Below are 16,018 nucleotides of genomic sequence, written 5' to 3'. Positions count from 1 at the left end.
TTTTTGTTTAATTCTTTAAAACTTTTTGTTTATTGTCTGCTTGTGTTGGTTGTATTTATCTTTTTAATTGATCTGTATGGGCTTTTAAATATATAGTATGGATAGTAATCCTTTATAATACATATCATAGAAACTTTCTTATTTGTTATTTGTCATTGAATTCTTCATTTTAATTTCTTTTTTAGCTTTAAATAATTTATCAAAATACTTCTTATACATTATTAAATAATGTTAGAATGGTTATAATGAAAAAACAGCAGCTCCCTTCACTAATACTGTTCCTCCTTTCTTCCCAGTCCCACATCCCCAGAGGCTTCGCAGGTCTTTTATTTATTTTTCTGATATTTATTGTCATTTCTGATTGTGGTGAAATATGCATAACAAAATTTAACTCTGTTTTTTTTTTTTTTTTTTTTTTTTGAGATGGAGTTTCACCCTTGTTGCCCAGTCTGGAGTGCAATGGTGTGATCTCGGCTCACGGCAACCTCTGCCTCCCAGGTTCAAGTGATTCTTCTGCCTCAGCCTCCCGAGTAGCTGGAATTGCAGGCATGCGCCACCACGCCTGGCTAATTTTGTATTTTTAGTAGAGATGGGGTTCCTCCAGATTAGTCAGGCTGGTCTCGAACTCCTGACCTCAGATGATCTGCCCACCTCGGCCTCCCAAAGTGCTGAGATTACAGGCATGAGCCACTGCCTTTGGCCTTAGCATTTTTTGTATGTGTACAATTAAGCACATTTGCAATGTTAGACAACCGTGACCACTATCTATTTCCAGAACTTTTCATCATACCAAATAAGAACTCTGTTCCCACAAAATAACTCCCCAGATTCCTTTTCCCCATTTCCTGTTACCCTCTAGTATTCTTTGTGTCTCCGTGAATTTGGCTATTGTAGCTACTTCATATAAGTGGAATCATACAATATTTGTCCTTTGTTTCTGATTAATTTCATTAACCATAAAGTTTTCAGGGTTCATCCATCTTGTAGCATACATCAGAATCCTTTTTATGGCAGAATAATATTTCATTATATATGTATATATGTATATACATATATATGTGTGCATATAGAGAGATATATATATCTCTCACATTTGCTTATCCATTCATCTGTCGATGGGTATTTTGATTGTTTCTACCTTTTGCCTGTTGTGAATAATGCTGCTATGAACATTGGTGTACAAATATCTATTTGTGACCTTGCTTTCAATTCATTTAGATATATACTTAGAAATGTAATTTCTGGATCATGTGATAATTCTAAATTTAACTTTTTTTTTTGAGATGGGGTCTCGCTCTGTCACCCAGGCTGGAGTGCAGTGGCACCATCTCGGCTCATTGCAACCTCCGCCTCCCGGGTTCCAGTGATTCTCCTGCCTCAGCCTCCCGAGTATCTGGGATTACAGGTGTGCGCCAACACGTATGGCTAATTTTTGTGTATTTTTAATAGAGACAGGGTTTTACCATGTTGACCAGGCTGGTCTTGAACTCCTGACCTCAGGTGATCTGCCCGCCTCAACCTCCCAAAGTGCTGGGATGACAGGCGTGAACCACCGCGCCCAGCCTAAATTTAACTTTTTGAAGAACCACCAAACTCTTTTTTTAATAGTCAGTGCATAATTTAGATTCCCACTAGGAGTGCACAAGGATTCCAATTTTTCCACATTTTTGCCAATATTTATTTTATGTTTTTTTGATGATAGCCTTTCTAATGGGTATAAAGTGTAGTGTCTCCTTATGGTTTTGATTTGCAGTTCCCTGAAGACTAGTGAGGTTAAACATATTTTCATGTGCTTATTAGTAATTCAGACATCTTCTTTAGAAAAATGCCTATTCAAATCCTTTGCCCATTTTTGCAATTGAAATCATTTTTAGTATATTCACAAAGCTGTGTAATCGTCACCACTGTCTAATTCCAGAATATTTTTCTGACTCCAAAAAGAAACTCCTTACTCATTAACAGTCACTGCCTACTCTTACCTGCTATTCCCTAGTATCCACTAATCTGCTGTTTCTATAGATTTGCCTTTTCCGAACATTTCATCTAAATTGAATCATACAATATATGACTTTTTGTGTCTGTCTTTTTCACATAGTGTAATGTTTCCATGTTCATCATTATGGGATGAATTAATACTTTATTCCTTTTTATGGCTGAATAATATTCCTTTTACTTTGAACCTATTTGTGTCTAAATTTAAAGTGTGTCTTTTATAGACAGCATATAGTTGGAGCATTTAAAAAAATTCATTCTGCTTATCTCTGCCTTTTAACTGGAGTGTTTACTCCATTTATGTTTAATGTAATTAGTGATAAGTTGGTGTCTACGAATGCCACTTTGCTGTTTGTTTTCTGTGTATCTGGTGCCTTTTCCCCCTCTATTTCTCTGTCATTGCCTTTTGAATCTAATAGATAGATATTTTCTAATGTGCCATTTAAATTTTTCTAATGTGTCACTTTAATTCCCTTGGCTTTTCTTTTACTGTGTATTTTTTAGTTATTTTCTTAGTGGTTGTCCTGGCAATTATAGTTAATATCTTACATAGTTTGATTAATACTAATTTAATTTTCAATAGAATGCAGAAGCTTTAATCCTATGTAGCTGTTTTTTTATCCTACCTTGTGTCATTATTATCATAAAAATTACATCTTTACACATTGTATGTCTCTCAACACAGATTTATAATTATTACCTTTTGCAACTGACTTTCAAATCAGATAGAAAAAAATTAAAAACAAAGAATACATTTTATATTGTCTTTTATATCTATGTTAAAACACATTTTATACTGTCTTTTATAACTACCTTGTAGTTATCTTGACCGGTGCTCTTTAATTAATTCTTAATATGGACTTGAGTTACTCTCCAATGTCCCTAAAAGCTTATTCTTAAATAGAATCTGAGCCTTGCAGCTGGCTGTCTCTGTTGTAACCCTCTGCTGTTGTTCTGGAGCCCTGTTGATGTTGTGGTAAGGTATGGGGAATGGGAAGCATCTTCTAATCCTATGATTATGTCTCAATCTTTTAGCATCACTGTGTCCCTTGCCTGTGACCTTCACAAGTGTTTCTGAACTCTTCATTCATATCATAAGATTAAATAGCAGGGAACTGCAGTTTAGGAAATGATCCCTTCCCTCATATTGGATAAGGATCTGGTAAAATCTTCCTTACTGGCAGACTGGCCTTTGTTTTAGAGAATGCGTTGGACGTATTTCAAAATGGTTGTTTTTTTCCTTCCTCCTGCCAGAAACAGTAGGATTTTTCTTGGCTCTTTACTGTGGGGACCTGGTGGGATTTTTGGTGGTAATATCTTAAAAAATGTGGGCCCCCTGGCAAGATTACAGCCCCTAGGAGTTTCTTACCTATAAACTACTTAACATTTTATCTCCAGCAATTCATTAAAATTATCTATTTCTGTCAATTTGTGTTTTAGTGGGCATTGTCCTAGTAAGCATGTCTTGACCATGATTCTCTATATTTACCTGTCTCTCCAGATTTCAGGGTGGCAGTTTGCCTTGTGACCTTAGTTCTCAGATGGATCCCAGAAAAGTCATTGATTTTTAGTTTAACTTTTTTCTGTTGTAAAACAGGTGTGATGACTTCCAGTTCTTTACATATTGGAGCTGAAATCAGAAATCCAATAAAATTAGCAAAAATAAATTTGCTATTGAGTTTCAGAATCTAGACATAAGAGCAAACCAGCGCATTATTATAATCTTTTGTCAGTACCATTGTCAGTTCTCACACAGTACAGTGACTGCAGTTATTAAATGTATTGATACTATGCCATTTCAAAGGGGTTTGACATTGACCATGCAGAAGACAGAAAGCCTACATTAGAATTCATTTCAGGGGGACATCAGGAACCAGGATTGAAATATAATTAGATGGGTTGTATTAGTTCTATGTTGTTGCATAACAAATTACCACAAAATTAGCACCGTAAAACAATACACATTTATTATCTTACTCTTTCTGTGGGTCAGGAGTCTGGGCATGGCTTAGCTGGCTCAGTGTATTACAAGGCTTCCAGCGGGGTCACCTGTGGTTGTGGTCTCACTAGAGACTTGACTGGGGAAAGATTGGCTTCCAGGGTCCCTCAGTTTGTTTGCAGAATTTATCCCTTGTAATTTTAGGACTGAGTGAGATACCCAGTCTTTTGCGAGCTGTTGACTAAGGATGACTCTGAGGTCTTAAAGGTTGCATTCAGGTCCTGGTCATATGGCCCTCTCAACAACATGGCAGCTTATTACTACTACTGCTTTTCTTCTTCTTCTTCTTCTTCTTCAAAGCCAACAAAGGTGTCTCTTCTATAGGGGGGCATTGTATCTTTTAAGGACTCTTACCTGATTAAGTCAGGCCCACCCAAGATAATCTCCCTTTTGATTAACTCAGAATCAATTAAGGTAGACACTAATTACATTCATAAAATCTCTTCATCTTTACTACATAATATAATCTAATCATGGGAGTAAAATCTTATTTTTATCTCACAACGGGGAGAAGTTTATGCAGGTTGTATATAGGGAGTGGGAATCTTAGGGGCCATCATAAACTTTTTATCCCAGGGATTACTTTATCAGGGTAAGAAAAAGGTTAGGAAGAACCATTAGAATAAAGATTTGTGACTATGGCATATGAAAATATTAATAAAAGTGAAATTATATTTATGAAATTTAGGTAGTAGAGGTATCATAACTGCACATAATAAGCTGTCCATAAATGCTTGATGAATAAACACACAAACGAATGGAGACTCTTATTGTTCCAAGTCTTTCTTACTGCCTTTGAAGTTAGAAGTATTTTAGAACTACAAACTAAAATTTCTGTGCTTTGCTTGTAAAGCAATACATCCTAATTCCACATACTAATACTTATTTTGTATTGAGAAAGAACTTTAAATATCTTTAGTTGAATTTCTTTAAAATACCAAAATATTTATATTGAGAGCCTTGCTTATATTTAAGATCTTCCTGAGAAATCTCATAACTTTACTTCACATTTATTTTTATTTACTTAATCCATTGAAGAAATTATTATTGAGTACATACTTTTGTGCAGAGTATTGCACTAAGTGCTGTTAAAGATTCAAAAATGAACAAGTTACTATCTTTTCAAGAAGATTTCAGTTTGGGTTATGGTATAAAATAAGTATACACATCCTTGCATTATTTGACAAAATTTATAATCACTAGAGCGATTAAGAAGAATGATAATGGAATTAAGAGTAGGAAGAGATCATATGTGATTGAAGCAGAGAAGCTTCCTAGAGGAGGTGGTTGGTATTTCAGTGGGTATTAAAGAAAGGTGTATAGATTTCTTTTTTTTTTTTTTTTGAGACAGAGTCTCGCTCTGTTGCCCAGGCTGGAGTGCAGTGGCCGGATCTCAGCTCACTGCAAGCTCCGCCTCCCGGGTTTACGCCATTCTCCTGCCTCAGCCTCCGGAGGAGCTGGGACCACAGGCGCCCGCCACCTCGCCCAGCTAGTTTTTTTGTATTTTTTTAGTAGAGACGGGGTTTCACCGTGTTAGCCAGGATGGTCTCGATCTCCTGACCTCGTGATCCGCCCGTCTCAGCCTCCCAAAGTGCTGGGATTACAGGCGTGAGCCACCGCGCCCGCCCAAGGTGGTTAGATTTCTACTGGTAGATGTGGGAGTGAGGAATATAGTATTCTGGACCGAGGAGACATGTATTAGCAAAGGCACAGAAAATATTTTCATAATCACAGAGTTTAGCTTCGCCTGCGTGAAAATATAATGTAAAGAATGGTTGCAGAGTTTCATAAAAGAAACATAGGAAAAGGACCAGGCATGGTGACTCACACCTGTAATCCCAGCACTTTGCGAGGCCTAGGTGGGTGGATAGCTTGAGCTCAGGAGTTTGACACCAGATTGGGCAACATGGTGAAACCCCACCTCTACTAAAAATCAAAAATCAAAAAGAAAGAAAGGAAGGAAGGAAGGAAGGAAGGAAGGAAAGAAGAAAGAAAGAAACAGGATAGAAGTCTAGGCAGAGAGAGAGAGAGAGAGAGAGAGAGAGAGAGAGAATAGAAGTCTAGGCCCAGTGCAGAAGCCTATAATCCTAGCACTTTGGGAGGCTTAGGTAGGAGGATCACTTGAGGTCAGATGTTCAAGACCGGCCTGGGTAACATAGAAAGACCCAGTGTTTAAAAAAACAAAACAAAAAATATCAGCCAGGTGTTGGTGTGAGCCTGCAGTCCTGGCTACTTAGGAGGCTGAGATAGGAGGATCACTTGAGCCCAGAAGTTTGAGGCTGCAGTGAGCTGTGATCACACCACTGCACTCCAGCTTGGCCAATAGCAAGACCGTGTCTCTAAAAAAGAAAAATGTATGTCTAAAGCTTTTCAAACCATACATTTTAGTGGTCATTTTTTTCCCCTTACATTTAATGGCCAGTTTTTCTTCCTGTACTAGATTATTAGAATGGGTGATTTACTCAAAACTTTACTCTTTCACTGAGAAAAAACTAATATTCTTTTGATTAAACTGCAGCATTTGTTTAAGGGTAAGAGTGAGAACGTTGTTCATCTAGTTTTTTTTCCCCCACATTTCTTTCAGAGCAATAGTTTATGGTAACTAGGAGGAATACCATTCTTCCACTAAGATAAATTTGATTTTGACTCTGTTGTCATTTAAGTAGTAGCAGCATTGCTTTAGAACTCTCTGAAAGTTCATTTTATGGGTAGAAGAAACTGTCCACATAAAGAGAATAGAAACTTTTCTATTAAATCATTTGGAAAAGAGACTCTCTGGTGCCAAAGTAACAAGTTGGATCTTTTTATTTGTACAATACAGACTTCGACTTAAAAAAAAATACATCTTTATGAGTAATATGTATAAACCATTTTCCCTGAGGGAACATTTTACATTCATCACTGAATGTCAGATGAGGAATAAAATGCAAACATTCCTGTTCACTCTGTAGCTGTAGTTTTTGAAAGTATTGTTCAGCATTAAATTTGTATGTTAAGAAATTTGCAGTGCTACTAGTTTGTTATGGTTCTCATTTTTAAAGCTATACTGCACTTAATCTAAAGAAGAAACTAAATGCTACATTGAAAAGTGTTTTTTTCCCCTCGTGTAGAAGGCTGAGATTTCTATAGATATAAATTTGCTTTAAGTGATCAACTGAGCCTTTTCAAGAAATATTTTTTTTTTCTACAGTGTTAAATAGAGTCGTTATGCCATTGAGGCTTTGGGGATATGGTAGAGAGGCTGTATATCTCTCAGGTTAGATGTAGTTCTTGAGAACTTCTGCTCTTGGTTATTAAACAATAAGTATTCATTTGTTTGTTCCTTTGTTTATTCATTTGACAAACGTTTACTGGGCATATACTACATTCTGTGTAGACAATTCATATGGCTAAGGTCATACATTTAATTGGTGAAAGCAAACTTAGAACTCCTGATTTTCTAGTTCAGTACTGTCCTTGTAATAGTATTCTAGTGTTTGAAAAATAGTTGATCTGATAAATATTAATTTGACATATTATTTTTATTTAGAACAATATGTACTTATATAAAAATACCTACATATTGGTATACCTGTATTTACATTTGCTTTTCACGTTCATTTTTGCTTATGAGCTAAACTGTTAGGAAGATAGATATAAGAGCTACTCTGAAAGAGGATGCCACTGCTTTAACAATTGAGTGAAAATAGTAGGGCAGTTGGAAAGTAACAATTTAATAACCAGGTTGTTTTTTGCTGTGTGTGTGTGTGTGTGCATTTATATAGTCATTTATGTACTTATCTATAAATAACATGAATATATTTGTACTACATCTGGTTCCCAAAAAGCTTTATAAAAATATATTGATTAGGCTGGATATGCTGGCTCACGCCTGTAATCCCAGCACTTTGGGAAGCTGAGGAGGGCGGATCACCTGAGGTCAGGAGGTCAAGACCAGCCTGGCCAACATGGTGAAACTCTGTCTCTACTAAAAATTCAAAATTAACCGGGCATGGTGGCACATGCCTGTAATCCCTGCTAATTGGGAGGCTGAGGCAGGAGAATCGCTTGAATCCAGAAGGTGGAGGTTGCAGTGAGTCAAGATCATGCCTTGCACTCCAGCCTGGGCAATAAGGGTGAAATTCTGTCTTAAAAAAAAGAAAAAAAAAATACACATACACACACACACACACGTGTGTGTATATATGTATGTATATGTGTGTGTGTGTATGTTTATATATGTATATGTATTATAATTTTTAAGTGAAAAATCTAGGGAGAATAAAGGCAGAGAATTTAAGGTTAAACTAGAGTCAAGGATGGCCAGGTAACTTAGTTTGAGAAGGCAGTGTCTTAGTCAATTTTGTGATGCTGTAACAGAATACCACAGACTGGATAGAAAGAAAAGAAATTTATTTCTCACAATTCTGGAGACTAAGAAGTCCAAGTATCAAGGTGCCAGCATCTAGTAAGGGCCTTCTTGCTGCATCATCTCGAGGTGAAAGGGCAAGTGAGACAGAAAGAAAAAGCTCCTTTTTTTTTTAAGGTATTAAACCCATCCATGAGGACAGAACCTTTCTGGCCTAATTATCTCTTAAATGCTGCACCTGTTAATACTGTTACAATGACAATTACATTTTAACATGACTTTGGGAGGGGACATTCAAACCACAGCAGGCAGGGATCAAGTAGCAAATTTAGAAGCTGAATTCATCCTAACTCCCTATGGTCCCCCCACCCCCTTAGTTCTAAACTATTTTTCACGGATGTAAGGATAAATATAGAAAGTTAAGGGGTGGCCTGCCCCTCCACACCTGTGGGCGTTTCTCGTTAGGTGGAACGAGAGACTTGAGAAAAGAAATGAGACACAGAGACGAAGTATAGAGAAAGAAAAAGTGGGCCCAGAGGACCGGCGCTCAGCATACCGAGGACCTATGCCGGCACCGGTCTCTGAGATCCCTTAGTATTTATTGATAATTATCTTTACCATCTTAAAGAAAAGGAAGTGGCAGGATAATAGGATCATGGTAGGGAGAAAGTCAGCAGTAAGACATATGAATAAAGATCTCTGTGACATGAATAAGTTTAAGGAAAAGTGCTGTGCCTTGATATGCATATGTAAACATCTCTGTAAACCTTTTTAGTGCATAAAGAGCAGCATTGCTCTAGCAAGTCCCGCCTTTCGCCCTAAGGCGGTTTTCTCCTTTCTCAGTAAACAGAACACACAATCGGGTTTTATACCGAGATGTCCCATTGCCCAGGGACGGGCAGGAGACAGATGCTTTTCTCTATCTCAACTGCCAACAACCGCCAAGAGGCCTTCTTTCCTCTTGTACTAGTCCTCCTCAGCACAGACCCTTCACGGGTGTCAGGCTGGGGGACAATCAGGTCTTTCCCATCCCACGAGGCCATATTTCAGACTATCACATGGGGAGAAACCTTGGACAATACCTAGCTTTCCTAGGCAGAGGTCCCTGCGAGCTTTGGCAGTGTACGTGTCCCTGGGTACTTGAGATTAAGAGAATGGTGATGACTTTTAACTAGCAAGCTGCCTTCAGGCACTTGTTTAACAAAGCACATCCTGCACAGCCCAAAATCCTTTAACCATTGAGTCACCACAGCACATGTCTCTTGCAAGGACAAGGTTGGGGGTAGGGTCACAGATTAACAGCATCTCAAATACAGAACAAAATGGAGTCTCTTATGTCTACTTCTTTCTATATAGACACAGTAACAGTCTGATCTTTCTTTCTTTTCCCCACAGAAAGCACTTTTGGGAAATGACAGGCAAATTACTTAAATATAACTTATGATTAATTTACTGTACATTTTACATATTAAAGCAATTTTTGAGCTTGATATGGACTAGAAAAATTTGGAGGTTCTAGTTGTTTCATCTTGGTTACAGTCTTCAATATCTACCTAGTTAATCTTCATGGTAGCGACCAATTGATTTTCCTTTTTGGCTGACAGTTTCATATTGGCACCTTTTGATTTTAGATGATTTCGATGGTGTCAGGAGGGATGTTAACTTGATGCAGTGGTAGTCTCCAAATACACTTATCCCGGAGGTCATGGGACAAAAAAGTGACACCACATTAGGATGCTTGAATCACACAGTTTAGTAAAGATATTTAAAATACACAGTGGGAGGCAAGGGGAAAAAGTTGAGGGTAGGTTAACACATGAATACAATGTAAGTGGGTGGAAGGACCACACTACCTAAATCTTGGGCTGTGCAATGTTTATGTCTTGTCTTTCTCTGTTCCACATCAGCTCTCCTTTCCTGATGGTGTGCTTACAGAGACTAGAAATGAAGTTTAAGCAAGGGGACACAACAGATGCACAATTGACACACTTTATTAGAGTAATGCCAGAGCAAATGCACTTGGCCACAGCTGTAGTCCATCAGTTTGCCTGCTGAGCTACAATGTATTTTATTTGCCTTTCTTGGGCAGAGGATAGATGGACCAGAATGGGTGTCACCAATGGGTGGCTGAATAAGATTTTATGAATATTGGGTAGTATTTTATATGCCTCAGATATGTTAAATGTATCTTGGATATTTGACACCTCATGTATATATAGTGTATCTTGAATATCTAGTATCTTTTCCATCCTTTTTCATCTATGTTCATAGAGAAATACTGTACTTATTTTATCTCTTTAATATGGGGTTTCTAACTTCTAGCTACGATTTTAACATTTTAAGAGTTTCACCCATCTATTTGGGTTCTTGTATTTTATGTATTCTCAAATATACAGCAAATGCAAATTATAGAAGTGAGCTCTCCCAATCTCTAGCCTTTGATTTTAAGATATCAAGTTAACTCAAGGATTATGCATTTTTGAAAAGTCTTTCAAAAGATACATCATTCTCTACAGGACATGGTGAATGAATGGTTAGAGCTCAAACCAGTGCATTGGCTGTCTGCCTTTGTACAAAGTACTATTTCTGAGGAGTTTTTTTTTTTTTCTCTCTTTTTTTTTTTTTTTCTCTTTTTTTTTTTTTTGTTGAGACGGAGTCTCGCTCTGTCACCCAGGCTGGAGTGCAGTGGCTGGATCTCAGCTCACTGCAAGCTCCGCCTCCTGGGTTCATGCCATTCTCCTGCCTCAGCCTCCCGAGTAGCTGGGACTACAGGCGCTTGCCACCACGTCCGGTTAATTTTTTATCTTTCATCTTTTTGACAGTAGCCATTGTTATAGGCATAAAGTAATGTTTCATCATGGTTTTAATTTGCGTTTCCCTAATGATTAGTGATTTTTTCATATATCCGTTGGTCATTTGTATGTCTTCTTTTAGAAATGTCTATTGAAGTCCCTTGCCCATTTTTAAATTGAGTTATTTGTGTTCTTGCTAATGAGTTGTTTGAGTTCCTTATATATTTTGGATATTAACTCCTTATTGGATATATAGCTTGTAAATATTTTCTCCCAATCTGTAGGTTGCCAGTTTGTTCATGGTTTTCTGTTTGTTGTAATTCCATTGGCCTATTTTTGCTTTTGTTGTCTGTGCTTTTGGGATCAAATCCAAAAAATTGTTGCCTAGACCAATGTTATGTAGTTTTCCCCCTCTGTTTTCTTCTAGTAGTTTTACAGTTTCAGGTCTTGGGTTTAAGTCTTTAGTTCATTTTGAGTTGATTTTTTTATATATTGTGAGATAAAGGTCCATTTTCATTCTTCTGCATGTGGATATCTAATTTTCTTAGCACCATTTTTAGAGAGTCTTTTTTTTCCCATTGTGTATACTTGGCACCTTTGTTGAAAATCAGTTGAACACATACATGGGTTTCTTTCTGTGCTCTTTGTTTCATTGGTCACTGTGGCTGTTTTTTATGCCAATACCATGCTGTTTTAATTACTATAGCTTTGTAGTATGGTTTGGAATCAGGTCATGTGATGCCTCCATCTTTATTCTTTTTTTTTTTTTAATTTATTTATTATTATTATACTTTAAGTTGTAGGGTACATGTGCATAACGTGCAGGTTTGTTACATATGTATACTTGTGCCATGTTGGTGTGCTGCACCCATCAACTCGTCATTTACATCAGGTATAACTCCCAATGCAATCCCTCCCCCCTAATCTTTATTCTTTTTACTCATGACTGCCATGGCTATTCAGAGCTTCTTGTGGCTCAGTATGACCTTTAGGATTCTTTTGTCTATTTCTATGAAAAATGACATTGGAATTTTGATAGAGATTACATTGAATCAGTATGTCACTTTGGGTAATGTGAACATTTTAACAATGTTCTTCCAGTCTATGAGCACAGAATATCATGCTATTTATTTGTATCTTCTACAATTTCTCTCATCAACATTTTATAGATTTCAGTGTACAAGCCTTTCTTCACCTCAGTTAAATTTCTTTCTTTCTTTCTTTCTCTCTCTTTTTGGTAGCTATTGTAAAAGGAGTTCTCTTAATTTCTCTTTTGGACAGTCTGTTATTAGTATATAGAAATGCTACTGATTTTTTGTGTGTTGATTTTGTATCCTACAAGTTTACTGTATTTATTCATTTATTCTAACAGTTTTTTGGTGTAGTCTTTAAGGGTTTCTATATATATAAGATTATGTCTTCAGCAAACAAGGGCAGTTTCACTTTTTTGTTTTCTATTTGGGTGATTTTTATTTCTTTCTCTTTCTACATTTTTCTGGCAAGGACTTCAGTACTATGTTAAATGGACATAGTGAAAGCGGGCATCCTTGTCTTGTTCCAGATCTTAGAGGTAAGGCTTTCAATTTTTCACCATTGAATATAATAGTAAGTGTGGGCTTAACATATTTGGCCTTTTTTGGCCAAATATGCAGTACATTTCTTCTATACCTAATTTAGTAAAAGTTTGTCTCAGGAAAGGATGTTGAATTTTGTCAAATGATTTTTCTACATCTAATGAGATGATCATATGGTTTTTGTCCTTCATTCTATTAATGTGCTGTATACATTTATTGATTTACATATGTTGAACCATCTTTCCATCCCAGTGATAAATCCCATTTGATTATGTTGATTTGTTCTTTTAATGTGTTGTTGAATTTGGTTTGCTAGTATTTTGTTGAGGATTTTTGCATTTCTGTTTATCAAGGATACTGGCCTGTAGTTTTCTTTTCTTGTATTGTCCTTGTCTGGCTTTGGTATCAGGGTGATAATACTGGTCATGTAAAAATAATTTAGAAGTATATCCTCCTCTTCAACTTCTTTGAAATCATTTGAGAAAGATTGGTATTAGTTCTTTAACTGTTAGGTAGAATTCAGCAGTGAGCCAACAGTTGGTCTTGGACTTTTCTTTGATTGGAAAGAACTCATTGGTCTGTTTAGATTTTCTATTTCTTTATGATTCAGTCTTGGTTGGTTGTGTCTAGGAATTTATCCATTTCTTCCAGGTTATCCAGTTTGTTTTGTTGGCATATAATTGTTTGTAATAGTCACTTTGATCCTTTGTATTTCTGTGGTATCAGTTATAATATCTCCTCATTTGTTTCTCATTTTATTTGAATATTCTCTTTTTTTCTTGTTAATCTAGCTAAAGGTTTGTTGATTTAATTTATCTTTTCAAAAACCAATTCATAGTTTTGTTGATCTTTGTGTTCTTTTCCTAGTCTCTATTTATTGCTTCTGTGATCTTTATTATTTCTTTCCTTCTGTTAATTTTGGGCTTAGTTCTTCTTTTTCTAGTTCCTTGAGGAGTAATGTTATTTATTTGGGATCTTCTTTTTTGATGTAGGCATTTGTTACTATAAACTTTCCTCTTAGGACTGCTTTTGCTGCATCCCCTAAGTTTTGGTATATTGTGTTTCCATTTTTGTTTGTCTCAATATATTTTTTAAAATTTCCCTTTTAATTTCTTCATTGCCCCCTTGGTTTTTTGGTTGCTGGAACATGTCGTTTAATTTCCATATATTTGTGAATTTTCCTGTTATTCATTTCTAGTTTCATACCATTGTGGCCAGCAAAGATACTTGATATGATAACAAACTTAAATTTGTTAAAACTTGTTTCATGGCCTAAAATATCATCTATCCTGGAGACTGTTTTATGTGTATTTGAGAAGAATGTGTATTCTGTTGCTGTTGGATGGGATATTCTGTACAGGAATAACTTATTTTATTGTGTTTGCTTTATTACACTTTGCAAATATTCTGGGTTTTTTTTTTTCTTCCATAAATTAAAGGTTTGTGGCAACCCTGTGTCAAGCAAGTCTATTGTCACCATTTTTCTAATACTATATACTCACTTCATGTCTCTGTGTCAGCATTTTTTAGCAATAAAGTATTTTAAAACTAAGCTATGTATTTTTTAGACATAATGCCACTTGTATACATAGTAGACTATAGTATAGTATAAACATAACTTTTTATATGTACTGGGTAACAAAAATGTATGACTCACTTTATTGTGATATTTGCTTTATTGTGGTGGTCTGAAACTGAACCTGCAATATCTCCAAGGTATGCCTGTATACGCCTGTTAGGTCCATTTGGTCTAAATTTATTCAAGTCCAGTGTTTTTAAATATATTTTCTGTCTGGATGATTTGTTCATTGTTGAAAGTGGGGTATTGATGTCTCCTACTATTATTGTATTAGAATCTATCTCTCTTTTCAGATCCTTTAATACTTGCTTTACATATTTAGGTACTTTGATGTTAGGTGCATATGTATTTACAATTGTTATATCCTCTTGATGAATTGACCTTTTTTTTGTTAAATGATGTTCTTCTTAGTTTTCTTCTTTACAGTATTTGACTTAGTCTATTTTGTCTTATGTCAGTACAGATAACCCTGCTGTCTTTTGGTTTCCATTTTGTTGAATAGCTTTTTTCAGCTGCTCACTTTCAGCCTGTGTGCATCCCTAAAAGCAAATCTCTTGTAGGCAGCATATAGTTGGATCTTCTTTTCTTACTCTTTCTAAATTGCTCTGGCAATTAAGACTCTGTCTTTTTGCTAGAGTGTAATTGATTTACATTCAAGGTAGTTATTGAAAGGTGGAGTTATTACTGCCATTTATTTATTTATTTAAGACAGGGTCTTGCTCTGTCACCCAGGCCAGAGTGCAGGGGTGTGATCATAGGCCACCATAACCTTGAACTCCTGGGTTGAAGGGATCCTACAACCTCAGCCTCCTGAGTAGCTGGTACTACAGGCATATGCCACCACACCCATATAAATTTTTTTTAAAACTTTTTTTTTTTTAGAGACAGGGTCTTGCTTTTGCCCACACTGGTCTCAAACTCCTGGCTTCAAGCAATCCTTTGGCCTCAAGCAATCCTTCTGCCCCAGCCTCCCAAAGTGCTGGAATTACAGGCATGAGTGACCACGCCCACCCAGCATTGTGAATTATTTTCTAGTTCTCCTGTAGGTGCTTTGTTTCTTTATTTCTCTTGCTGTCTTCCTTTGTGATTTGATGGTTTCCTGTAGTGGTATGCCTTGAGGCCTTTCTATGTTTGTTATGCACTGCATTGTAATTTAAATATTTTTCTTTTGGATCTTATTCACTAGACTGTGAAGTGATGCTTTCTCTGAAACATTTCTTTTCAAGTTTTAGAGCAACAAATTTGCAGCAGATTCAGATGGCAATACTTGAAAGTAGTAACTTTTAGGTAATATAGTGGTTGCTTCACTTGCTTCCTTCAGTCTGGATTTTAACAGTGCAAGTGCACTGACCTCATTATAGTTTAATTATTAGCCCATTTACAGAAGTATAGAAAACAAGTTGCCTTTTTCGCCTACGGTTAATTTATTCAGGAAAAGAATGAAACATATAGTTGAATTTGAGTGAATAAGTTTATTCAGATTGTAGCCAATATTAACTCAGTCAACAGTTCTTTACTCTAAAAAAGCAAAACAAGTCAGATTATGTACATTTTAACTAAATGGTTACTTTAGACACTGATGAAATAACTGTTGATGAAACAACAGTAATTCAGAATTTATGTTTCAAAGAGTTAAGAATTTGTTCCATACATAACATAGTATTGAGTTCTTATTGTTTCCTTTTCTTTTTTCTCTTTTTTTTCAAGACAGTGTCCCACTCTGTTGCCCAGGCT

General features: G+C 36.2%; 1 protein-coding gene and 1 long non-coding RNA gene across 6 annotated transcripts in view; one reads left to right on the top strand and one right to left on the bottom strand.

Moving 5' to 3' along the window:
* Nucleotides 1–16,018, bottom strand: part of LOC105476850 (uncharacterized) — a 158,531-nt gene that overhangs the window by 34,780 nt on the left and 107,733 nt on the right. For all 3 annotated transcript variants that reach the window (XR_011615683.1, XR_011615682.1, XR_984304.3), the window contains 2 exons: nt 9,893–10,029; nt 3,482–3,622 (listed from right to left, as the gene is read on the bottom strand). This is a non-coding gene — a long non-coding RNA (uncharacterized lncRNA). The remainder of the gene's footprint in view (nt 1–3,481; nt 3,623–9,892; nt 10,030–16,018) is intronic.
* The window catches only part of LOC105476851 (BRCA1 interacting DNA helicase 1), a 176,769-nt gene that overhangs the window by 85,651 nt on the left and 75,100 nt on the right, over nt 1–16,018 (top strand). The window lies entirely within an intron of this gene.

The sequence above is a fragment of the Macaca nemestrina genome, chromosome 17, assembly GCF_043159975.1.
Source record: "Macaca nemestrina isolate mMacNem1 chromosome 17, mMacNem.hap1, whole genome shotgun sequence".
In the NCBI taxonomy this organism is placed as follows: domain Eukaryota; kingdom Metazoa; phylum Chordata; class Mammalia; order Primates; family Cercopithecidae; genus Macaca; species Macaca nemestrina.
This window is presented reverse-complemented; position numbering and strand designations above follow the sequence as displayed.